The sequence below is a fragment of the Opisthocomus hoazin genome, chromosome 6 (genome assembly GCF_030867145.1).
Source record: "Opisthocomus hoazin isolate bOpiHoa1 chromosome 6, bOpiHoa1.hap1, whole genome shotgun sequence".
Lineage (NCBI taxonomy): Eukaryota > Metazoa > Chordata > Aves > Opisthocomiformes > Opisthocomidae > Opisthocomus > Opisthocomus hoazin.
Window position 1 is genome coordinate 40249443 of NC_134419.1, and position 26240 is coordinate 40275682.

Here is a 26240-nt window from a genome sequence, read left to right on the forward strand (position 1 = left end):
AATGCCTGTAAATATCTGCAGGGTGGGGGTCAGGAGGACGGGGCCAAACTCTTTCCAGTGGTGCCCAGCGACAGGACAAGGGGCAACGGGCACAAACTGAAGCAGAGGAAGTTCCGTCTGAACATGAGGAAGAACTTCTTCCCTCTGAGGGTGACGGAGCCCTGGCCCAGGCTGCTCAGGGAGGCTGGGGAGTCTCCTTCTCTGGAGATATTCCAGCCCCGCCTGGCCGCGGTGCTGTGCAGCCTGCTCTGGGTGACCCTGCTTCGGCAGGGGGTTGGGCTGGGTGACCCACAGAGGGCCCTGCCAACCCTGACCATTCTGTGTTTCTGTGATCCAGAAACCCCAGTGGCTCTGAGGCACCCGTCAGCCTCAACTGTCCTCTTTCACCCCAAAAACGTGGTGCCAGTTCGCCCACTGGCGAAGGGAGGCTTGCCCATGCCCAGGCACACGTACAGAACCTGGCAGAGAACAACTATTTTAATGTCAGACACCGTGTTTCTGCCAGAAGAAACCAACCAACTTGGCACAAAACTGGTACCCGCCTGGTTTGTACCATCGGCGCCTGGCAAATGAGACTCGTCAAAACGTGATGGAGACAAAGCAAACCATTATTGCTGTCCTCTTCCCTGATCAAAATCACTTGTCCTCTTACCCTGCTCAGCGATCCTCTCTGCGAAGGAAATGTACTGCAGGACAAGAGACCTTTAAATCAGTGTCTGCATCACTTCCACTCAGCCGGGAAAGTAACACCAAAGAGAGAAGAATTAAATGGAAGCTACGAACAATAAAATTTCCTATTCGAGAAGCAAATCTGAACAGAAACACGGTAGTTCCTATACTGTGTCATCCTTCCTACTTGTATCTAATCCGTACAGAAGACATCGTATTGCCAGTCATGAGAACGCATCATCCTCCCTTAAACCTCGAGGAGCTTGCTGGAAATTCTCAAGCTGTAGCCACGCAGGCACTTTTGTTTCTTTCACTGCCATTAGCAGAAAGGCACCAGTCCAGACCGACTACTGGGATTAATCGCCGCATCCTCCAACTTCCAGGGCAACCTCACCCAAACCAATTCATCTCTGTCTGCCCCAATTCCTCATCTGTAAAACATTGACAAAAGAAACTTAACTTTCCAATTCTTACCTGTGCTTTCAGTGATAGTTTTTACTTTCAGATACCAAAGACGAAATTGTAATAGAGGAAAGCATCACCCATTGTCCAGCTAATGCCATAAAGGTTTTGCTTAGCTTTCTACGGGTATTTCCAACCAGTTACTGGATTCCGCTGAAGTCCCGCTTTTTATTTGTTTCTGTGCAGGGGCTCCACCACCCATCGGCACACTCATCGCAGACAGCGTTGGCCACTGGCAGTGCAGCATCCAGAGCAGAAGATGAGACCTGGCATTCTGGTTTCCATACAGCAACAGGCTGAGCTGTGCTTTAACACAATGTATTACAGCCTCATGCAGAAAATTTTGCTTCTTGCTCTGGCAATAAGGAAGACGCCATAAAAGATGCACATATTAAAATACCTGAATGACATTCAACTCTCATTTTCCCCTATAGAGAGAATTCCTTTCCCCCCCCCCTCTAACATTTTTAGGCATTTATATGTCTAAAAACAATTTCTTCACATCTAGACCTTTTCTCCTCCCCTCCTCATTTTCTGTGTATTTCTAAGATCTGTTTCTGCTTTAGTGAGGTGTGTTACCCAAGATTACCACTCTAAATAATCAGGCCTATCTTTCAGAAGATGGCAAATGTGATATGGCATGTTTTCTAAAATAGAATTTCACATTCATACTCATGTCCACTTCACGTGGACAGAAGTTACACGACATTATTTTATTTAACTACTTTTAAAAAAAGGTTTTAGAGTAATCTGAATTAAATTGATACCGATGGTAAGCACCAATGCTAAACACATTTAGAACTAGGGGATCTCATCCTCTCTGCTCTCTAAGCTACTACTTGAACATTAAAAGATAAAGTTTCTTGCTTTTTCGTCTTTCATTCTACGCTAAGAAACAGCGTGGAACAATCAAAACAGTTATACCTACACTATAATTAAAAAAAAAAGCTTATTGTCAAAAGCTAGGTTGTCAGTTTCTCAGTGCTAGTTTCAATTCAGCATCTCATTTGCTAACATTTTAGTGGCAACAAGCAGTGAGATTTTATTTTACAGTATCTTTAGAACAGATTATCTTAATTATTGATAGTATTAAATATGGAATTTAAATACACTCAAATACACTTTTCCCTCAATAAAAATATTTTTAATAATTTTTACATGTCACATTAAAAAAAAAACCACCAAACTTCCCTCGGTTGATGGTTACCCATCCTGTTTGGTGCCCTTTTGATCAGCAAGCTCCCACCCTCAGAGCAGGCTACGCAGCGTCAGTCGGAGCCTGGAAGTCGGCTCTTCACAGCTGACAGATCGACTATTGTCCGTAGCATGTCTGTAGCACTGTTGCTTATCTGGACTATTGTGTTGCCTTCCTGTTGCCTTCCCCTAGAGCCAACTATTAAATTAAACCAACATATTTACCCATATTACCATCCAACATAGCTATCCACTGGCAATGATGAATATTCAAGACTTAATAATGAAAATTGCAGCTCAGTTCTGTTTTGCACAGTGACATCACAACAAAATCACTCCTAAACCTTATTTTATGTAAAGATCACTGGATTTTTTTCCGAAATCTCAGTAGCCTAAATGAATTCAGTGTCCTTTTAATAGCCTAAATAAAGTTGGTGTCATCTAAGGGCACTTAGCTACTAAGTTTCTACCATAAGTCCAACTTCATTTACTTGTAGTGCAAGGAGACAGTTCAAACTCCACTCTACAGTGAAAGCGGGTGTATCCATCTCATAGTCCATGTTTAGGCACATAAAAACATCTTGCGTTGAAGTACTGCTGAAGAGTAGCATAGTAATACAGTTGAGCATGGTGGTCTGTGCTCAAGAAAGCAGAAAGGACTAGAAGGACTGACTTGTTAACTTTTTTTTTTTTTTTTACATTAGTCACCTATAATCATCTTACAACAAAAATGAGCCACATCCCATCTTGGATGTGTATCAGCACCCAGTGCTGTGTGAAGAACTGACCTTCCTCCACTTCCTTCAAAATGGAAACTTGCTACTCAAACTTCAGACTTTGAGACATCACTAAATTGCACATTTGGACTGGAATTCTGCTAACGGAGTCTTCATAACACCGCACTTCAACTTAGGCTTATAAATAAAGCTTCTACTCTGTATCTTAATGTTGTAACTCTGCAAAGAGACAAATTGTAGTTACTTTAAAAGGACATCCAACAGCCTAACCCAGCACTCCAAGTTGAGAGGCATCCTTCCTTCACCATATAAAGCAAGGCAAAAGTAACTTTTGTTGGTCAAGAGTAAGGTAATTATTATCTTCATTAAGCCAAGCACAGAAAGTGCAACACGATGCACCACAAACAGTAAGACAGATGGTCGCTTCTTCCTCAGTAGATTTTCAAGTGCATTTAAGCAAGGTGGAAGTCCAGTTCCATGAAAAACTGAATTATTTAAAGCATCCACATTCCAGCTCTTTAAGAAAAAATAAAGCCATGAGTCTATCTGCTCAACCTATGGCTTTCAAAAACAATCGTTAAGATACAACATGAAATTATCCATTGACCAACAGCCCTTTGCTGCTGTGGATTTCACTGCTACCCAGCCACAAAGGGGAAAAGCAGTTCTATGGCCCTAACCTGGGGGCTGGCAGGAGCTCAGCACGCAGCTCCGCAGCACTCCTGAGCCCCAGGCGTTCTCAGCTAGATCATCCGAATCGCACCAAATGCTGTTTTCGCTTTGTATACCCAGAAGCATCAATACCGCTTAGAGCCAGTTGATGAGGTTGCAACATCTTGCAACTTCTATACTACAGTATGTCTTTATTATACATTCCTCCTACATAGTAGTCTCATCCTTCCAATTCCAGTGGCACATGGTATTGGCATTCTCTCAGAGACTTAGAATTTTTGGCTTATTTTTCAAAGATTATTTTATCAACGAGTATTCATCAGCATAAACTGTGGCTCTTTGCATTCCATTCCAGTAAGGGCCCTCCTATTTACTCCAAATATCTCTATCACCTACTAGGTTCATACATCTAGCTCTAAATTTTCAACTTAAAAGCAAGAATTTCTGGCTCTGATGTATAAAAAAATATACTGTTTCAACAGGACCAGAGCCTAAACAAGCACAAACCCTGTGAGTTGTCCCACATATATTTGTCTGGAAATTTGAAAGCTAATGATCAATATTTAAATAATCAATGTCAGCAACAGCTTCCCTTGCAGATAATACGGGTATGACCATCCAGCTTGGAAAGCAAGGTATGTAATTAGAGGAAAAACATTACATTTTACAGAATTTAGCCCAAATTCAGTGTGGGATTGAGAAGCAAAACAGTAGGATAAGAGCAACCAGTGATCTAGCAGAAGAGAGAGTTCAAATCATCCCCTCGTATCCAAACCAATAACAAACATATCTTTCAAATCACCTCAGTCATTTCCATGATATGCAAAAAAACCTCCACCTCTTAAAAGCTCCAGAATGTTTCCCCAAAGGATGCCGGACCCTTAAAGTTTCTGCATCAGACAGCTGCCCTGCGTTCAAAAGCTTCTCACCACCTCTTGTCCAGCTGTCAGAACAGGTTCCCTCACATAAGCATCTCAAAATGGCAAAGAAGTAATCAATAAATAAATAAATAGCAAAGAAAAAAAAAGGCAAAAATGTAAATTTGAAGCAGCTCAAAGTCAGTCATTAGAAAGAAGGAATACAGAAATGATGGAATTTCCTTCATATTTACTTCCACAAAAAGCCCCATCAAAAAGTGCTTGAAGCTGTGACAAATTCCACTCTGAGGCGCAGAATTCAGGTTTGGCTGGCTACACTGTACACAGGCTGTTGACTTTGACTCATGCAACCACTTCTTTCTCTTTGAGAAAATAGAAACTAAAATTGCTAAGCAAGGTAATTTCCAGCTGCGATGATTAAAGACGCATGGTCTAGGGTATAGCAATGCAAATAGAGACTCGAAGTATGCTAACAACACTGGTTACAACCTCAGGTAACTGAGGCTGCACTCACTTCTCAGTGGAGAAATACACAATGGAAATTGGGAAAGATTTTACAAACAAAACAATTACCGACAGTACACTTCTTGTTTTCTTATGATAATAATATGTTGAGTCCCCAAAGCGCTGGACTGACAACTGAAGTCATTATGAAAATGAGAAAGAAATAAAAGTTGACTATTGACAGGCCTGTCAAGGGCATAAATTATGAAAAGTGAGCTGAAAATCTTGTATGGTACACCTAGTGCTTCTGTAGTGAGGTACCAACATAAACGAGATGAAGGCTCCCGAACTGGAGGACACTAGAAGTGGAAGGACTGGCAATAGGGAAGCCGTCTGCATCATCACTGTGTCTAGTGGGTACTGTCTCAGGGTAAATTGTCTCCATGCGCAAACTGTTCATTTTTTAATCAGTAACATTCCAAAAAGTCTACACGTACTGTTCATCAGCCTTTAAACAATGTTGTTATTCCAAATACAGCTAGATAAAGAAAATGCCTTGCCCGAAACAACAGTCGGTGATCTCAGAACTGGTCCTTTGTTCCTGCCCCAAGACCTGACCTGCATTTTGTGCAGCCATTTCAGATCACTCGGCTTGCCCTGCCTGTTACGGATGGGCTTACACTCGACAACTGCTTACCTTCTTGACATAGCCTACTACATACACACACGCAAAAAATTATGCCTTCCAGCTCTCCTTTGGGGGCTTGCAGGCTCCCTCCTTTCCCCTGTTCAAATTATTTCAGTCTTTCCTATTGGGCCCCATTTTCTAGACCTCAAATTATTCGATTACTCTTCTCCCAGCCTCTGTTCAGCTACGCTGTGTTTTCTTGGGGCATCTGCCCTAACCAGATGCAACACTTCAACTGAGGACTTACCTGTAGATAAAAAAAGATTGTTCTGTACGTTTTACAGCCTATACTCATATTTTCATCACACCCGATACAACGTTTGCCCTTTTGCAACGTCAGGAATTCTGGAGAACTGTCACCTAATTACTTGTTCCCTACCCTGAATTTGTGTATTTTATGATTTCTGCAAAGCGTAGAACTTCAATTTCTCCCTGTTTGTCTCCTTAGATTTTCTCAATTTTCTCAAAATAATTTTGTGCTTTTAAGCTTGTGTCCTATGTATATGCATCCTCTCCAAGTTTTGGGGGCATCTTTAGTGAATCAGTTTTGTAAGCACACTCTCTATTCTATCATCAAGGTCATTAACGAGAAGACTGAAGTGAAGCAGAATGAGTACAGACTCAACAGACCGTGGCGGATCCACATTCAATACAACCATTTCATTTTGACAGATGATCATTAATAACCACCCACTAGGCACAGTCATCCAACGAGTCTTGCTCCCACTCTACAATACTTTCTTTCAGGACACATTTCTGCACTTGTTTGTAAGATTATTGCATGAAACAGTGCCAAAGAACTCACTAACATGAAAATATTAACATTCACACTTTTCTTGTCAATTCACAGGCCTTATTGTCATGTTACAGAAGAAAATTAAATTGGCATAACTACTTACTCTTCCTAAATTTGTGGTGGTTGACTCATGTTCTTCTTGTCTCCCAGAGGCTTACACTTTGTGCAAGAATTGGTTGAAAACGTGGAAGATGAGAGGAACAGTCTATAATTTCCTGACTCCTTTCCCTCCACTTCTTTTCAAGTCTTCCAGCATCTCAAATAGCAGCTAGTGACACCGAGATAGCTTTAGTCATTTTTTTTAACATGTCAAGGGATTAATTTCGTCAGATCCAGCCTAATAAATAACCTACTCAAGTACTAAGAAGTATGCAAAGCTTACTTCAGATTTGCCATCCATCTCCTCTGTCCTCTGTGCTTTCTCCGTCCTTCCTGTGCTTAACTGTTGCTCACTGACAGTTCTCTTCCACTAACATTTTGAGGATATTTTCATAGTACGTACTTCAAGCACATCCTAGCAGATTGTGCTGCCTATCAAAAACTCCACGTTAGAGAGCCATGGATGCACTGGCAGCTAGAAGCCCACTGCGGTGAGGGCAGCGGAGCTCCGGTGCAGCCCTCCCAGAAGGTCAAGACAAGGTCCTGGGAGAAGGAAGGGGTACTTCTGCACAGGGTGGCCATTCCTCGTCCAAGAGCAACATGGAGGAGATCTGCAACAAGACAGCAACGTGGACAGAACCGGAGCTCTGCAATCCAGACTTGCAATCGCACCAGTCAGGGAAGAGCAATTAGCAGATCGTTTGCAGCGTATTAGGGTCACTTCTGTGTCAATGATGAAATCTGTCTCTGTACACCCACTAGCAGATAGAGCTGGGGTGGGGGTGGGGTGGTGGTGGTGGGGGTGTCGCGTACTTTGTTCACGTACTCACACACATATCTGAATAAGGGAGTGCAGGTAATAAACAGGATTAAGCCTGAGAGATGATCCTGCAGATACGCTGGCTCTCGCCGTGTATCTGCTGCGACAGCAGAGTGCACAAAACCAGCGACCCTTCTGTACATTCCTACATTGTTGCACCATTACATTTAGAAATGTTAGTTACTTGCTGTCATTGCCCCAAATTAAACTACATAATAATAGACTCTTATTATAGTACATGCGTACGTGGCAGTTTAAGATGTAAATGTTTGATTTCACTATTTTAAAATAGCAACAAAGAACAGGAAGAAAAAAAAGTCTGAAGACATCAGCAGCTCCAGCTCAGCCCTGCTGATTTTTGCCAGAAAACTAGTACCTAAGTTTTCTGAAGTGTATTGTAGGGTATTCACCATGCACCCAAATTGTTTATTTCCCTTTCACAAGAATTATACAATGCTTACACAAAACTGAAAACTGTTCGTTATCTTCTGCATACACAACCATACTCATAGCCTTCTAGCCCTTCCCTTTCTTGAAAAATTTCATCTTGCCATAAACACCAAAGATGAAAAGAAGCAGGGTACTGTAAGACAATTGTAAATTAATAAAAATGGATAGTTAGTTAGGATGCAAAACTATCTTTAAAATTAATTAGTTCCCCTAAGATTATCCAAAATTCATCTCACACATTGTATAATTTTATGGCAATACTCCATAAATAGCAGAGCAAAATCCAACAAGTTTAACATTAGAAGAAAAAGAATGAAAATACTACTTATGTAGGTTAAGATGGTAAATTAATACTTAGCCTTTGGGGAGTATCTAACTTTACCTAGTTAATAGTACAAATACTAATATTTTTGAAGGGGAAAAAAAAAAAGCACTATTCCAGACATGCCCTGCTTTGCCCATCACAAAAGGAGAAGGCTAAACCACTGATTTATCAATGACTTTTTTTATGACTTAACAAACTAGTGACCATCAGCTGAACTGCATTAACTGACTAACACACTTGTAGTCCAGTTACCCTGAGAAGCAAAACGTGTTAGTATAAACCACTCATGAATTAACAATATATACTCAAGGGAAATCTCAGACATTATACTAACAAAAGGAAATTTACGTTGCAACTGCTCAGTCACTAACTTACAGCTCACCACATTTTTCCTGATGAGGCCAAGTAATTTACAAGGACAACTATTTCAGGCTTCAGCTGGTAGAGTTTTGGGGGTTGTCTGTTTGTTTGTGTGCTTTTTTCTCTAGGCACATTTTAAAAAAGATGAATGTTTTGGAAACTAGTAGGAATGATACAAATGTTACTGTTCTTTTTATTGATCCTCTTAGCAGTATTGTACACTAATACTAATCACTATTAGATAGCATTTTACTGGCCGATTTGAAGTGGGCTGGCACTCAGTATATTTTGAAAGAGACATAAACAACTGTGTTTGATTTTCTTTTATATGAAGTAGATTAATTACTACAGCTCCCATAACACCATCATTTCAGCTCAGAGCTCAAGAACTTCCTGTGTTTAGGAAAATTAACATGGCAAGAGGCATACCTTGCAGACATGATTTGCTGCTTCATACATCACAGCTATTTCCATCGACACAAAAACTGACACTGATGCAGGCTCCTAGTATTACCTTTAAACTTAGAAAGAAATAAGAGCTCTCTGGTATCTAGTTCACTAATCTGCTAGATGTTTAGCTTCTATGCTCTATTCACAACCACACTGGAAATCAAGCCAAACACATATTTAGTTTAACAATCCTCTAACAGAATTTGAATGGTTAGTACAGTCTGTATTCACAATGCTTGTTTATCCTTAGCTGCAAGCCCATTTGCACCTTGTCTCTATGGTTCAGACCCATAACAAGAAATAATTACTGCTGATTAATCTATGCCCAGAGAAAGACTGAAGTATGCAGGTGAGCTTCTGAATGAAATCTAACTTCTCTCTCTTGTGTATAGATACGCACACAAGTCACATTAGCAAAATCCTCTGCTAACTCATAAGAATTCATTGTAATGTAGTTTCATTATGTTACTTTGCACATCCTCCAAGAACCTCCCCCCAAGAAGTAGTTAACAGATTTTAGAACTATTTCTGTAAGAAGACAGACAGCGCCAGATCTTGTTCCTCTTCTCACTGAACTGGGGATGTGACAGCGCTGGAACCGCCAGAACACCCAAATTCTATTCCCAGTTCTACACTAACATCCTCCGACAAGCGGAGCCTCTGCGCCCATCCGTTCCGGCTACTCATGATACCATGCCAAAGCACATTTGTTAAAATCTCTGGACTGAAAGGCGCAAACCAGAATTCTGGTAAAAAAAACAAAAGGTGAAAAATGTGCTGAGATCTGAGTTCACCTAGATTAATTTGGAATTTCAAACAGTAAAACAAGTACTGCCTGCTTATCTAGCAAAGACAATAGCTGGGTAACAGCTACAAAGGATTTGACAGGGAAGGCTGGAACGGAGGTTGACGTAAGAAATACCCAGTGGAAACTAACGCTGTAGTGGCCCAGTTCTCATTCCTCTAAAATTTTAAGTGTTGTCATCTTTTCCACAGTATCAACCCACCAACGGTTACTATTTGAATGGATAAGCTAAACCTAAAGACACTATTAAAACAAAAAAGTTATGCATAATCCTTTCTTAAGGATTTACCAGTAACTCAGCCTGCCAGCTTGCTCTCCTTTACATTTGCTTTCCCTTTGATGGGTCAACAGTTTTAAATTCAAAAATTGGCTACTTTGAAACTGCAAAGTTTAAACATTAATTTTAAAAAATTAGATCATGCCCACAGCACTGTTTAAAAACATGCTTATATTTTACTGAGTACACAGAACTCTTGCCAACATTGTTACTTCTGCAGACACAGATGTTTGTTATCCGTGCTTAATTGGGCACAGCAAGAATTAATCTAGAGCCAGGGCAAAGCCAGAAGTTAGACAACATACTGTCTCACTAAAAATACCTTCCACAAACAAGCTAGAAAGCTGTGCAATTGCATAGAACACAATGGGATCATTAAACACAAATACACTCCCAGCAAGCGATAACCTCTCCCACAAAGAGCAAAGCTGCAGTCAAACACTTTGCATAAAAGTGCTAAAAAATTCGTGTTTCTTAAGGACTGTAGACCACATGGTCCTGTACAAAGACTTCACTGAGACCTTCCTGGGGCACATGAAATTAACAGGCATTATATGCATAAATCCATTGTCTTTCTAAAGCGTGACTCATATCTAATTCCTGACACCACATCCCTGAAGTGTTAAGGTAGAATAGCAAAAGATATGGCAAAAGAAGACAAGAAGAGTAGACAGTTAGGAAAGGAACAAGGGGACTGCAATAGAGGTCTTTATATCACAAGTGATTATGCATTATTTCACGGAATGGTAGGGGTTGGAAGGGACCTGGGGATCATCTAATCCAATACTATATATTACATATATACAATACATTTCACAACACTATAATCCAGAAAGCAAAGAAATTATGAGGTAACAGGTTTAAAAACAAATATACAAATACAACTTTACTATACATCACATAAATTATGGAATTCCCTACCACAGAATGTTGTCTATGTCAAAATACAATTTGGTTTAAAAAGACTAGACTTATTAATGGAGGACAGGTCAATCAGAGGCAACTACAGATTATTATCTAGATCCACTTCAGGATACCCCTAAACTACTGACAGTCAGAAAGATAAAAAACAAAGACAGACACATCTTCGATGTGCCTTGTTTTTTCACAATCTTTATGGATTTTCTTTAGGCCACAGCTGACACTGCTTGACCAATAGAAATTACGTAATCCTAGCTAAAAGCCCTTCCTAAAAAAAATAATAAAGAAAACGCCTAACAAAACCTACACCTAGCAAAAAGACCACATAACAAAATAAAAACCCAACACCACAGAAATAAAAAGCCATAGAAATAAAGACAACTAATTACTAATTGATTGTTGGCGACAAAGAGTAAGAAAAAGCTGACTTAAAGAACAAATTCTAAATAAGGCAGAGAGGGGCACCAAGCAAAGTTCCTTCCTTTATGAACCATTCTCCCTGTCATCAACTACCAGTCTACTAACATAGAAAGACAATAAAAGACGTATGATATTAAGCTCGAATACATGAACCCTGGTAGCAGCAGGTACAAGCCTAAACTGAAAGAATGACCACCTACAAGCCTGACATAAAACTGAGGGCAAGCAGGAGGACAGAACCCCATAAAGCTGAAAAAACAAGTGATTCTGGGGAGTAACCAATGAAAACAATGGGGCAGCAAAAGTTAAAAGCTTCAGAAATGAAAAACGCATGAGCTGGAGAAGAATGCTAAACAGAGCCCCCCCCTTACCTATTACCACCAGAACATGACACTGGGCTAAGCAGATTCTCTAACTCAGCATGGTAGCTCTCATGTTTCTCACCCAGAAGGCCAGGCAGACCAAACATGATGACCTAAGTCATTACTAAGGCTCACAACAGTTTAAAACCAGACACCAAACTCAAGTTCTTCCATGTTTCCCTCTGTATTTTTCTTCTCCTTACTGCAAAGGATCTGAAAGAGCTGAGTAAGCAAGCAATGTCATTGTATGTTATAAAAGAGGCAGATCTTGCATAAAGTGCAAACGTGCAAGGTACATCACTTTATTTCCCAATTACTTATGTAATAGATATTGTTGCTTTTTATTGGTACATCTCACAAATTTACACCATTTCAAAAACGCGTACTAATACTTTGCCTAGCAATTCTACCTGATTAGCTTTTCCACTCGGCAGAGTTACTTTTCTGATCAAAACATGATTAAATACGCAGCCAAGGGACACAGCACACCTATGTCATTCATGACACAAAGCTTTCAATGGTGGCATCCTGACTGCATCCAGAAATCTGAAGTTACCAGCAAACATGTTTTCCTGTTACTTCATTCAACGGGAATAAAAGATTCACAAAGCTGAAATTTAAACAGCAGAAGAAAACAAGCCTGATTCCAGCTGTAAAAATGTCTCTATTTCCAACCTGGGTTGCTGCCTAAGGCGGCAACAGCCACGGAAGTCACAGAAATTCTCTCCTGGGAGAAAATTCTGTCTGCAAGAGAGAGGCTACTCCAGTTGTGGAAGCAGGAGAACAGACATCATTAAAAAGAAGACAAATGCTGCTCTACATTACCGTAGTCTAAATTCAAAATAAGTTCTGCAGTACCAGTATACATTGAAAAAACCCTAGTGCAACAGAGGAAAAATTTCCCTAATGACTAAAGAATCTCCAAAGCAATTTTGCCTTGAAACTACACAAAATGTCGGTATTTCCAGCAGGAAGATAGGCTTCTTCATAAAAACATCAAATGAATTTTTGGCAGTGTTATAGTTTTCTTATTCCAACTTCCAATTCTCAAACCCATAATTTCAAAGATTTCAATCTGCCAACGGGGCAAGATAAACAAGCTGTGACATTAAGTCCAAGTAAGCTTAGAGGAAGGCACTGGATTTGGCGTTGCATTTCCCAAGGAACATACAGATGACAGGCAAACACACACACATGCTTCCCCCTCTGCCCCCAAAATTAAAAAATCAAGACATTTAAGAGAATGCTATTGAGGCAGAAGAATATTGTTTTCACCTCTCAAGTCATTCGGATAATTATAGCCTGCAAATAGTGCAGAACACTTGAAGGAACTACTAAGTAATCAGACTTTGCAGGTGTGTCATTTGTTTTGTAAAGCCCAGACAGGAGAAAAAAAATGTGATGCACACACCTGGTCAACCATTAGCTTTTCCAGGACGTCCCTATTAATACAGAAAGTTACAAGTGCCCATGTTTCAAAAGCTGGAATTCAACTGATTAGCTTTGTCCAGACTGGTCTGTGTAGTGGTCCATTAGTATTATTCTGGTTTTACCAGATCCGTAATAAAATCCCCTGTGAAAGCGGACTGGAAAACCACAAGGAATGGCTTTCCAGAACTGCATGGGCAGAAGACAAATGCTGCGTAGAGTAATGGAAAGTCCCACATATCAGCTATTGTTGCAAACATGCCTCTTGTTCAAGGAGTACCTTATGCTACTATTTCCTTTCCTTCTGAGGAGGTAAACTGCTTGTGAGATGAAGAATCAAGGACAGTACTATTAAAGACAGAGCCAGTAACCAAGAGCCTTCATGCTGTCCTGAGCTAAGGCACCTATGGACGATACGGTAAAATCCTGGCTTTCATTAAAAGGGACTGAGAGTTGATCACCCTCCTGAAGATTGAGAGTTTCTTCACAGCCCCTTTAGAGCAGCCCAGAGCTGGCCTTCACCAGTCCTTGACAGACTCCAAATCATCATCACTGCTTCTCATTAATGTAATAATGTTATCAGTCAACAGAAATTCCTTTGGTAAGCACTTAAAGCAACTTCTCCCCACTCCGACAAAGAAGAAAATTAACAAATAAAAAACCACAAAATAACAAAGAGGTTAATACTCACAAAAAAGGGGGGAATTGAAGACCCTTCATTTCATTTGATGCCACTTTTCTTTGTATTCAGTAGCTGTTGGGTTGTTCTGTTTTTTTAAGAACAAAGAATGTTGGCAGAACTGAAACTGCATGACTACACCCCTGAATAATGGGAATGGGCAGAGGAAGGAAAATTCAAACATTAATTTATGTGCTAAAATTCTATTTACTGCCTACAGTCTTTGTGGGGCAGGATAGATACAAGATCCCTGTGGGGGAAAGTGAGGGACAAACTATTTCTTGAAGCGCTTTTCCGTTGTTACCAACTGTGTGCAGTGCAAAACAAGCATCTGGATCTCCCTTGGACATCCGAACGCATTGCCAGCGCCCATCTCCTCTCCAAGGCATTTGGCAAACTGGAGCGGCGATGCCGAACACCACTACGCAGCACCGACAGCTCTGCTGCGGCAGTCGGGCCCTGAACCTGGAGCTCCTCCTAAAAATATGTAAATGAAAATCAAGTATCTGATCTCACTCCAATGCCAAAGGATAACACTGAAATGTAAAATGGGTATTCAAAACAAAACTGCCCTCAGTTAAGTTTAAGACCAGTTTCATTAAGAAAATATTACTATGAAACAGAGAAATAAAATTCCTTCCTCCCCACTGTAACTTTAAGCAGGTATTAACCTCTTAATAAAACTATACTAATTATACTACAGAGGCATAAATTATGATAGTTTCTATATTTTTTCTTTTCTCATAACTCTGAGGACAAAAAGATTTTTCTATACAGTCTCAAAAAAATTCTGAAGATTTTTTTTTTTTCTAAATGCATCTTTTGTTTCTTCTAAAAGACTGAAAAGTAATTGACAACACTGTTCTTTTAAAAACATTTATGCAGTTCAGTCTGCTTAACAGCTGACTGCAATTAAACAAAATTTATTTTTGGCCTTTTTCTGTCTTTGTTTATAGTAGTAACAGAAAAAAAAAAAAAACAAGGAAGAAAAAAAACCCCCGAAACAAGTTTAGCTGAAGCAAGAAGCTCAGCAACAGGTACGTTACACAGGGCCTTGTCGACTCCCTTCTTAAAAGCCATGCCAAACTCATCCGGCAGGGGTGAAGTTTTGTCTCAGTTTTGGCAGGAGAAAGTGTGCTGGCTCCCTTGCTTTAATTCTTCTTGGGTGCATTATATCTAACTTATGCTGTATCCTACCAACTGCTAAAGTTTGTTCTGAGTATTTTGTAGTATGTGTCAGAATCCTCTGTTTCTCGTACACAAATTAATGTTTGCTTAGTCAAGTTCCTCTATAATTTATTAAAATTTAGAACATAGAATTTCATATTTTGGTTAAATCCCCTTAGGAAAATAGCTTGATCTATACTAAATTTTCACAGAAATATTCTTCCAAGCAGGAGTTAATCTGTCCATGGCCTCAGCCGCTTCTCAGGACAGCTGGACAGCAATCTCTCTGCACTCCTTTTCTTACGGAGCTGGTGCCTCTAGTTCTTCAGCCTCATGTGACACCATTCTTACTGAAGGAATTCGCTGAGGAATCCAATGATCGGCTCAAGCAGTTAAGAACAAAGAATTCTTAAGAAGAGCAGTGTGATCAACAAGTAAATCAAGATCACAGAATAACTGAGGCTAGAAAGAACCCCAAAGGAGGTCTCTAGTCTACCCTCACACTGAAAGCATGACCAAGAGGTCAGCTCAGGTTGCTCAGGCTTTGTCCAGTTGTGTCTTGAAATCCTCTAAGGACGGAGACTGTACAGCCTCACAGTCAAACGCACAGCTGTCCCCGTGGAGAAGACAGTCTTCCTTACAACCAGCTGAAGCATCTCTTGTTTATGTCCATAAATTCATAACATACTTCACATGCTTCCTTACGAAAGTTCCTACCGCTGATTTATGAGTGATTTTCACAAACCAAGTGAGGACATTCGTATGACTGGACAAACGAAGACCTTATTATGCCTTGCGTAAAAGAGAGATCTGTTGGCACTCCCATATCAGCTCAACAGGCTGGCATCACACAGAACTAGTGAAAATTTAGTATGTAGAAAACAAGGAATTGCCACTGAAAATTCTCATAGTTCACCTCAAGAACAGCATTTTCATTGTTTTATTGAAGTAAGTCTCGACATTTGAGTGTTACTAATACTCCAGGCCATTTGCGATTACAGTCAAGATGAGTATCATAATTCATTCACATCTCTGGATAACAACATGGGTCCCGGCATTTAGCATTCATGTCATTACTCAGATGAATTCCAGACAAGCTGGAATAAGAAAAGGAAGGGAAGACCATGAACAACCTGCAATATTGTTGCACTTTTTTTACTGATACCATCAAAATAAAGTCGGGGGCAGAGACATGAGGAAAAAAAGCACTACAGCTAGCTTTTTTCAGACTATATTTTCAGACCTGTCAGAGCCAGCTAAATCTGAAGTAATACTAAAATGAATTAGTACTGAATGTTTTCTGCTGTAAAAATCCAAATAAAAAAACATCCAAAGATGTTTAAAGAGTTTAGGATTCATTAGAAATTTTATTTTAGGCTTTGGATTCCTGTTCAAACAATTTTACTTTTTTTTAATTTATTTATTATGCATACATGAGATAAAATATCTCAAAGGTTAAAATTTATTGATAAACGACACATCAATCTTAACTCCTGTACAAACAGTACATACACTCCTTCTCAGAGGAAAAAAGCGATATAATTTTGTAATCGATACTTGAAGCAGTATTTTTCACAACAGAATTAAGCAATTCCGTTGGGCATGACACTGCAACAGTCAGGCATTTTCCACCTTTTCTCTCCTAAAACCTCACACATTCCTTTGCTGAACAATCCTGAAAAATAAGATCTTGCTAGCACTGCTGCTTCTGCCTAGAAACCTTCCCAGAGCTACACAGTCAGAAAAAGCAACTTCAGCTTGCAAATGTCACTCTCTATCCTCACTCTTGAGCCATTCTCTGTTCTGGCACAGATGGCGAGACTCTCCCGGTTTGTGTCCGTGAATGCTGCCGGTTCTTGCCAGAGCAGGAATCGAACACAGCGGAACTGCCCAGGTACCTTTCCAGGCTGCAGCTGTGATAACAGATAGACAGGCAGAGGAGAACCCATCACAAGCAAAAAGGGAACAGAGAAAACACAATGGAGAAACGGTAAATAGCTTAATTTATGTGACAATTATACTGCTGAATATGGCTGCTGTAATTATTAACAACAGTAAATGGACTGATTGAAGAAATACATTACTAAATTAAACTACCTTCCTATCTCTCCCAAAAAGGAAGAGCCCTTTAAGAAAATACATTTGCACAACAAAAGGTACTGCTTCTCAAAAGATGGCTATTTCTATGGTGAGTTTACACTCTTAAACCCAACTATCTAAAAGAAGATAATATAAATACCTTTTTGCCATCAGGAAAGCTATATTCTCTCCTTGCCCATCCTCTCCCGAAACTGTGGATTTTAAGAGAAATGTCTAAAACGATGTTTTAAAAAGCTTCCCTGAAAAACGCGTGGAAGTCGGCTAGCTTCAAGATTTAAACAAATCAGGAGTACCTTAAAAACAGCACTTTCAATGAAAACTGCTGTTTATCCTGCAGCACTGCCAAGCTCACACTGCAGCATTCTTTCCTGGTTCTCTTTGAGAAAAATAAATACATCTATATTTAAAACCTACCTAGCATCTATAATCAAAGGATCCTAAAGATTTTGTTGGAAATGCCTTTTCTACCACGCTTCAAAAGTATTCACATCAACGCCCCAGATATCATCTATTACAACGCAAGTACTGCATCGATTTGTTGTGCATAACAATGTCCACCACAGACATCACAGCCAACGCTGCAGTTTACTAATCACAAGTTCTATGAAGCTTTGCTGTCTGTTTATGTAGCATGCCTCAGGTACAGTATAACAGAACAGTTTTAGTGAACAGACAGAGTATATAATCAACACTTTTTTGTTTTAAATATTCATTCCCTTTCCCCCACCATGACCTATTTTCTTCAATAACATGCTGATCTAGTGAGGACATTAACCTGTTTCCATGTCATAGTACAGCTCACAAGATGCGTTAGCTGTTGTTTACTGATCCATTTAGAAGTTCGTTCTACTGGGAATACCAGCTGGAGGATCAGAAATTCTTTTGCTGTCCTCTGCTTTGTGACACACTTTACTGATTAACTATTTCCCAGAATACATTTATTTTAACATTTTGTGGAAACACTTACAGAAGAATCCTCCTCTTCAAACAGTCTCCCACGTCTGAATCACTCTCACATATTTTTAGTCCATTCATTATTTTCAAAAGTCAAAATGAAACAAATCACATACCTCTTTAAATAAACACGTAAGAATTACATGCATCAAAGATTATCTACTACAAATATTGATTTACTTTTTACCAAGTATTGGAAATGAACAACCTAGCTGGTCTTTACTTAGGAGCATAAAATGCCAAAACAAGGTTTTATGCAGATGAGGGGAAAAAAGAAGAAGAAAGCTAGTTTCCCCTTGATTCGCTACAGGCTTATCGTCTGTGAACTGTTCTCCCAACACGCAGTATACAGAGTGTTCTTCTGTGTAAATTTTGGTAAGCCAAACTGTACCATAAAAAAAGCATTCTAGACAAGACACTAATAGGTGATCATTATTTATTACAGATCATCCTACCTGCTTCTGCCTTTAGCATTATTAACCTTTGAACCAGCAATTACCTACTGCTTATTTGCAATGTCCACACTCACAGAAACCTACCTTTGTGCCAAGAACTGTTTATACCATTCTGTAAGCTTGACTACATTTTAAAACGAGATGTCTACAATAAACCCACATTCACTGTTGCGATTTAAACAGGATGGGAAAGCAGCTGAGCTTTAACTGTCTGAATTTTTGGAGCTGTAAAAGACGACAGGGGAAAGTAATTCTGAAAGCCAGGCTTCCAGCCTTCACATTCCAGGACTGCAAGCTTGACCGAATCCACGCATCAAATCAATAATGTCAGAATGTAACAAATCAGGGCCTATTGCAAAATAATTAAGCAAAAGATCACCATAACAAATCAGGGCCTATTGCAAAATAATTAAGCAAAAGATCACCAGGGTTTATCTCCTGTCACACTTCTACAGCCAACCACCATTCAGTGGAGTTTTATCCGCAACATAAAATGGTATCATTTCAGGCATGGAGATGTTCAAAAGAAGGAAATCTTCACAATTCATATCTATGAGTTTTAAAACCCTAATTTCTCCAATTCTCAAAAAAACCCCAAAGATTCAGACATTTTGCTTTTAATGACAGAACCCCTGGGAAATGAGTGCAGTGCAATCAAAGGAGTGGGAAAACCACAACAAAACAGACATGGATCACATCCCGTATACCAGAAATGCTATACAAAAAAGGCAGATACTGCTGTAAGTGGGATACTCTAACCGAAAAAGGGGGAGAGAACAAATGGGACCAAGAATACATCAGACAGCATAATCATAAGCCTCATTTCGTTTGTAACTAGGCAAGAAAATTAGTTTTATTTTCTGCAGAAGCATCTGATCAAGATCAGTTTTCTTCCTATACCTTTTCAATCAGTTGGCCAATTTCCAACATTTTGAAACAAAAAAAAAAAAGAGATCTCAAAAAGAATTATGTTCCTATAGACTACATGAAAATTGATGGTCAGGTAGAGGCAAAAGACCCAATTTGCACTTTTAATGAGGGGGAAGTAGGAAAATCCACCTCCTATACTTGATCTGGCAGCCAGTCAATCAGTACAGACTATCCACAGCACTGTCCCTTGTTAGGGAGGAGAATGAGATTAAGGATTGGAGGACAAGGAATATGGAGATAAAAAGACAATCCAAATACACACAAATGTAAATTTTATTATTTCTGCAGCTCACAGAAACTATGACCTGCAGACAGCAACTTGTTTTAATAGCCTTACAAACTGAAAATAACTTGGACAAGTAGTTACATTTCTTGACCTCTTCCTGTCAAATAGGTTGCCTAGAAACATCTCACCTCAGAAAGAACGGAAAAATGGATTACGTGGTCCTATCTGCGTATTTCAAATATTTTGCTGAATCTGTTTGATGAAATCCATGGAAATTATATTCCATTATGCTTTTTACAGCACTGAGCTCAATGAAGAGCAAACGAAGTAGACAAGTCATAATGGTAATATACTCTGAAAAGGCTTCCATAGACAAATATAAACCTGGATACAACATGCAGAAGTGTTGGTGGGATGACTCAGCTCCTAATGATATTTCATTTAAGTTCATTTTCTTAGCATCAGCCTGAGGTTATTAATAACTCCCGGCATGCTACTTAGAGCTGCGGCTTCGTTTTCCTGTTAATGGTAGCAATAGGTTCTTCGTTAATGGCTTTAAGATAATGCTAGGGTTTGCCATATGGTTGGATTTGTATGAGAGTTTCTCATGAAGAGCCAGAGAGTGTAAGAAATTGTTGCTATATTTAACTTCAGTGTCCTCACACGCACAGCAGACAATTGGAATGGACAGTGTTCCATTATTTACAAGTGCAAACGATGCTCAATATTTACAGCATGTTCTGTTTAAGACGACTACAGGGACTTTAAACAAGAGAACATATGGATAGATTAGAGGATTGGTAATGCAATACTGAGCTTTTCACCTCTGGGTCACTGGTTCAAATCTAAACTGATCAGTAATGAAGGCAAGCTATCATACTCCAATGGCTCTGGCCTTTGCAAATTGATTGGTCAGCCTCCGTCCAGGTCCCATCAAACTCAAAATTACCATTCGCCTTCCTGAAAACAACTTCACCTCAGCAAAGTAACACAAAAATCGAAGAGAGACAAAAGTAATCTCTTCCTCCTTGGGCACCGTCTCCAGACCAGGACCTAGAGAGTGCCAGAGGAACAGTGAAAATTACACCACCAGTAATATAGCACATCAGTCTCTGGATAAAGATTCCTTCCGCCTCTCAGAGACCCAATTACAATTACCTCTGTGCCCGTACAAGGCTTTTTATTACTACAGAAAGACGACAAGAAAGAAGATACACCAATATGCAGGTTTAAAAACTGAAATTTCACAGTGCTGGTTAAAGATTTCTTTGGGTATCTTGTTCAAAGATGCATTTCAGAAGGCTGAAGGTTTTTGAAGAAAATGGTCACAGTGTTCTTCTATAAAAAGCATATCAAATTTAATTTCCATTTTGTTATGATGTATTTGTAGCCAAAATGTTTAAACAACACTTGTAGCAGCAACACGTAAGAACCGTATTTTCCTGCAGATGGGTTTAATTCAGAAATGGAATTATTTACAAGTTTCTGTGAATGATACTAGAGAAGTCGTGTTTTTACAGCATTTCTTCACAGCTGTTAAACAGAAAATGTATGGATGAGTCCATAACAGCCCATAACTTTCCACATTATTTCATAATTTGGACAAAAATGGTTTTAAGCCTCAAAACCGTAAGACTAGCCTCTTCCTTTTCCTCTTAATAGTCTGGCAATAATTGCAGCAAGTGCTCTGCAGGTACCACGGTTCTCCATTTTGTCAAGTGATAACTGCTACAGAAGTGAATAGAGACACCAAGTTTTACAACAGCACCTTTAAGATCACCATTACTTCACATATTTAGAGCACTAGACAACAAAATCTACTGGAATTTTTACTCTATGAACATGAAACTTTACTTCTAACACTTAAGACTACAATAGAATACATATAGCTCACAAATCTTGGAAAGCATGGAAAAAAATAACATAAGTCAGAGCCTTCTGCCTTCCCTGGAGGTTCCTTGTTTTTCACTAATGTGTTGGTAACATACTGAAGTTTTTCCGTCCTTTTCCAACAACTCCAGATAAAGAACTTTTATTGTAAGTTTGGGAAAGCCATGACATGCTAACTTCCCAACTGAATGACTGCACGCAAGTTCAGCAAGCTGAATGATTGAGCTGGCATGTAGTCTACTGCTATGAAATAAGAGTGGCATAGTAAAGCCACAGCCTCGTCTGGCCAGACACTGGTCCTGTGTCCCACAGACAATGGCTGGTGAGACCCACCTAACCTTTCAGCCTTCTCAGGTCACACAACAGGAAACTCCATGCACTGAATGACATAACGGAGGGAAAAGAAGGAATAAACTGCATGCTAAACTTGCGTGTTGAGAGACATGATAAAAGACCTACATATTATATCACTTGCCTTAGGAAATGTCCAGGCTGCAGCCAAGAGCCGGTTCCTCGCAGCAGTCTCATGCATGGGGGGCAAGCCTAGGAAGAGGGGCTGCCTACAGGTGAAGGCAAAATCTTACAGACTAAAGACTTCCTATTAATTACTTGACTTGCAGTTAACAGGAACGATAGAGATCCGTGCAAGACAATCAAAATTCCCTGACAGTCAGTAACAAGACTTTTTGCTGCTCCTCTCTGCCATCAAACACTGCGTATCTGTGCCAGGGAATGACCTTCGGTAACAGAAATAAACAATAATTTTGGAATGGTGACTGCAGCCACTATTGGTAGAAAAGAAAGAAATTAAAAGTCAAAGTTTATGCAAAGGCAAGCAGTGGAGTATTTCAGAGAACAAATTAAAATAAACCCTCTGAATAAATGTGGGTGGAACATATGTTAGGAAACTGAAGGATGTGCAAGGGATTTCAATTTCAGAAGGTTTCATGAGAAAAATGAAAAGACTAATAAGTTCTACAGGTACCAATAGGCACTTTTATTATAAGACTGGTATTGGCTCTGAACAGTAAGATAAGCAGATTTTTAAAAAAGAATAGCTGTGACTTTTTATTATTCTTTCATCCTCCTACCTCAGTTTCCTTTTTGTATCACCTGCTGCATTTTGCATAGTTGCACCAAAAACCATTCGGGACAGCCACAACTGTTCTTTGTATAGATATGTTTATAGAGCACTCAAACACAATGCAGGCTAAATTCTGATTAGCATGGATAGAACCTACTACAACCACAATAATGCGACACCCAGGAGCTCTGCCGCTCTTCTTCCACCTCTAGGTAACAAGGTTTTTGAAGCTCCACAGGCTGGGAAATAAAGATACTTTCTCTTCTATGTACTCTCCACGAAAATTCACATAAGAAGGCTTAATGCCTAATAACATCACCAGGGCCGGATAAAGGAGGATTTAAATTCCCATTATCCTTTTTAATGAACTCATGACTACAGTCTCAGAATAGATTGTTAACCCAGAACAGAGAGAGTAACTGACATAATTTTTACCTGCAATGACAGAAAGAAATGAACTTAAATGCTTTTACAGCTGTCACTAGCATAAAGACAGCAAAACCTCTACATTCTCTGGGATAGCTGTAAGTTTGTCTGTACTGGACAAATCAAGCACTCTCTTCCCCCTAACCCCACCCCAAGAACACGGTGGCAAAAGGCTTCCTGGCTGGCATCACCCAGGTGAGGAAAAAGAAGAAAAAAAAAAAATAAAAGGTTCCTGTTTAATTCAGTCTGAATGATATGCAGCATGCTTGATTAGATACACTCTTGATTAGGCACTGGAACAGAATTTAAAGAGTATCCTGTCTAGTGAAATTATCATGATTTCTATCACTTCCTAAACAAGAACAGATTTCAACAGACTCATTCACTTTTTTTTTTAGCCCGTAATACATTTTGGGTAATTATTTTTAAAAGCCATCACGTTCGAGTTATGTATTACCTCACCAGTTTAGTTCTCAGCACAGCAGTGCTTTCCTTCCCTTTGGAAACAAACACAAGGCTACGTTGCTGTTGTTGGTATTGTTCTCCAAAACTGCTGTTCAATGTCAAGTATATCGCAGCACAGAACTTTCACTCGTGGGCTTTCAGGTCTGAAGAGTAGCACAAGCCTAGAGAGATTTGCTTTCAGGACATACTTCTTTCTTTCAAACTGCATGAGAAATCACACAACTATTCTTCCTCCCAGTTCACACACACACATTTTTTTCCCGTGATTATACCACTCGGAATTTGTCCTGAAACCTGAAGAGCTCTTTGAATTCTCTTCACACGCACCATCAGCCGCTACAGCGCTCACCACAAGCTCACTCAGCGGAAAGAGCAGAAAGCCACTGTGCCCGCAGCCTTCCGAAGGCAGGAGGTGTGTATTGCTGTGGCTGCTGCTCGGGGCTGGAATCCTCACAAATCCTCGCTCCTAACCCTCCTGCGGAACGCAGGGCTTCAAGCAACATCGGATCCTGGAAAAGCAAACAGCTTCTGCTTTTTTTTTTTTTTTTGAAGAAGAGGTAAAAAAAAAAGCACATGCTTTTCCCTACCTTGGGCCAACATAGTAAATAGAATACTACAACCAAGCAGCTTCTTCCAAGCAACACCCTCCAGGCAAGTTTAACTTTTACTGGCAGTTGACCGCGTCCGAGTTATTAACCAGCAGCACCAGGGACACCAGTTTCACAGATCCCCGCTGACACAAGACCCTTTCAGCCTCCAGTACCCTCTTTTTCTCGTACCTGCTGCTCCCTGCCCTTCCCGAGCTGACCGGCCGCGGGCACGCCGCGGGGGGACCGTCAGGGACAGCCACGCCGGAGGCTGGGCCCGGGGGCCGCGGCCGAGCCCCTGCTGCCCGCAGCCCCCCGACGCGTGGGCTGGCTGCCCCGTCACCGGCCGAGCCGTGAGGGAGAGCCCCCCAGGAACACGCCGTGCCGTGGGGCTGAGTCCCTTCCCTGAGGGGACGGCGCAGCAGAAAAGCCACCCCAGCCGCTCCACGGAGCGCCGGACCCGCGGTTCCCGCCTCGCCGCACCCCCGCTGCCGGCACAGCCCGCCGGTGCCGCTGAGGGAAGCGACCCACCGCGACCCGCCCCGCCCCGTCCCGCCGCCGCTCGCCTCAGGACGGCTCCGGACAGTCGCGAAAGGCTCCACCGGGGAGAGCGGCGGCAGGCCCCGGGCCCTCTCCAGGACGGCGGGGCGGTAAGTCCCTACCTAGCGGCGTCAGGTCCCACCACGGCGCGCAGCATCGCCCTCATCCCCCGCTGCTATAGCTACGGGGAGCCGCGGCCGCCGCCTCTCGCGAGAGCCGCCATCTTCCCGCCGGCGGGGGGCGCCTCCTCTCGCGAGAGGGCTGAGGGAGCTCGGTCCGAGCCGGTGGAGCTCGGCCGGGTCGGGTTCCTCGCCCGCCATTTCGCGTTACCTCAGCCCCGGGCAACCCTCCCACGGGGTCGGGGCGCTTCGGAGGGCGGGCGGCCTAACCCAGTGTCCCCTCCCGAGGTCCGGTAACCCGGCTCGGCGGCTCTCGGGGCGGGCCCGGCCGCTTAGCGCGGTTCAGCGCCTGAGGCCGATGCAGCACAGCTTGCTCGGCAGAGCTGCCGGGATAGAAACGACTTTTTTCTTACCGGAAAAGAGCTAGGTGTGCTTGCTGAGTGTGTATGTCTAAGAATCGTAAATACGGGCTGTGGTAGCTGTGGGGTATGGCTGAAGCCAAAGGTAACAGTCCAACACGTTCGTCTCTGGCAAAAGTTTACCTGGAGTTGGTGTGAGAGATGGGTTTCCTCACGCATTGGAGCCGTAACATCGTGTTCAGCATCATCCATCCATTCAGGCGTGAATTGGACCGTCTCAGAAACTGGGAAAATTTGAATAAGATCTTTTACAAATTTGTACTTTTATTTTCTGAATACTAGACAATGTGTAAAATTAATATTTAAAAAATTAATATTAAAATTAATATTAAGCTCAAACTCCCTGAACCGCATCAGCTGCACATAGCAATCTGTAATTTTCCTGTCACCAGTATGGAGCGCTGGTAATAACGTGAACTCTGGTGGTTTTGGTGATACCCAAGGTACACGTTTCAAGCCCACTGAATAAATGGGTCCTTTCCTATGAATTCAGGATCGTGCATGTAGAGAAAGTCTGAAGGTAACTGGAGGGAGTTCCATTTCCATGGGCAGTTGGTATCTCAGTGCCAGCACCCTCGCTAAAACATGTAATTACTCAAACTGAACCCTGAAGACGTGAGGGCTAATATGTTTGCTATTTTGCCCTTGTATTTCAGCATTCCCGACATCTGAGAGATACGTCTTTTGTAATAATCCTTAGAGGAGTGCCACCAGCTCTGTAAGTTGTGGAGAATGTTCTTTTTACCCAGTTATTGAGCCCCATTTTTACATACAAGAAGCGAGCGAGTTGATGCATAATGTTCCATATCTGAAAGATGTATTTCTGTATGCCAGAATTACCAGCTTCTGATAATTCAGTACACCGTCAGTCGTATGTCAGATGCGCAGAGTATGCCTGGAGGACTGGGACTACCTTTTGTTCTGCCCAGAGCAAACACTTAA

General features: G+C 41.1%; 1 protein-coding gene across 3 annotated transcripts in view; it reads right to left on the reverse strand.

Annotated features, from left to right (window-relative positions):
- USP54 (ubiquitin specific peptidase 54) overlaps positions 1–24974 on the reverse strand; it is a 104983-nt gene extending 80009 nt beyond the window's left edge. Inside the window, exon 1 of one of the 3 annotated variants that reach the window (XM_075422852.1) lies at positions 24883–24974. The gene's annotated coding sequence lies outside the window, so the exon portion shown is untranslated. Of the gene's footprint in view, positions 1–17342; positions 17364–23625; positions 23645–24882 lie in introns of those variants that run through there. The other 2 variants (XM_075422859.1, XM_075422858.1) reach the window with 2 other exon arrangements.
- Positions 24975–26240: the final 1266 nt, after the last annotated feature.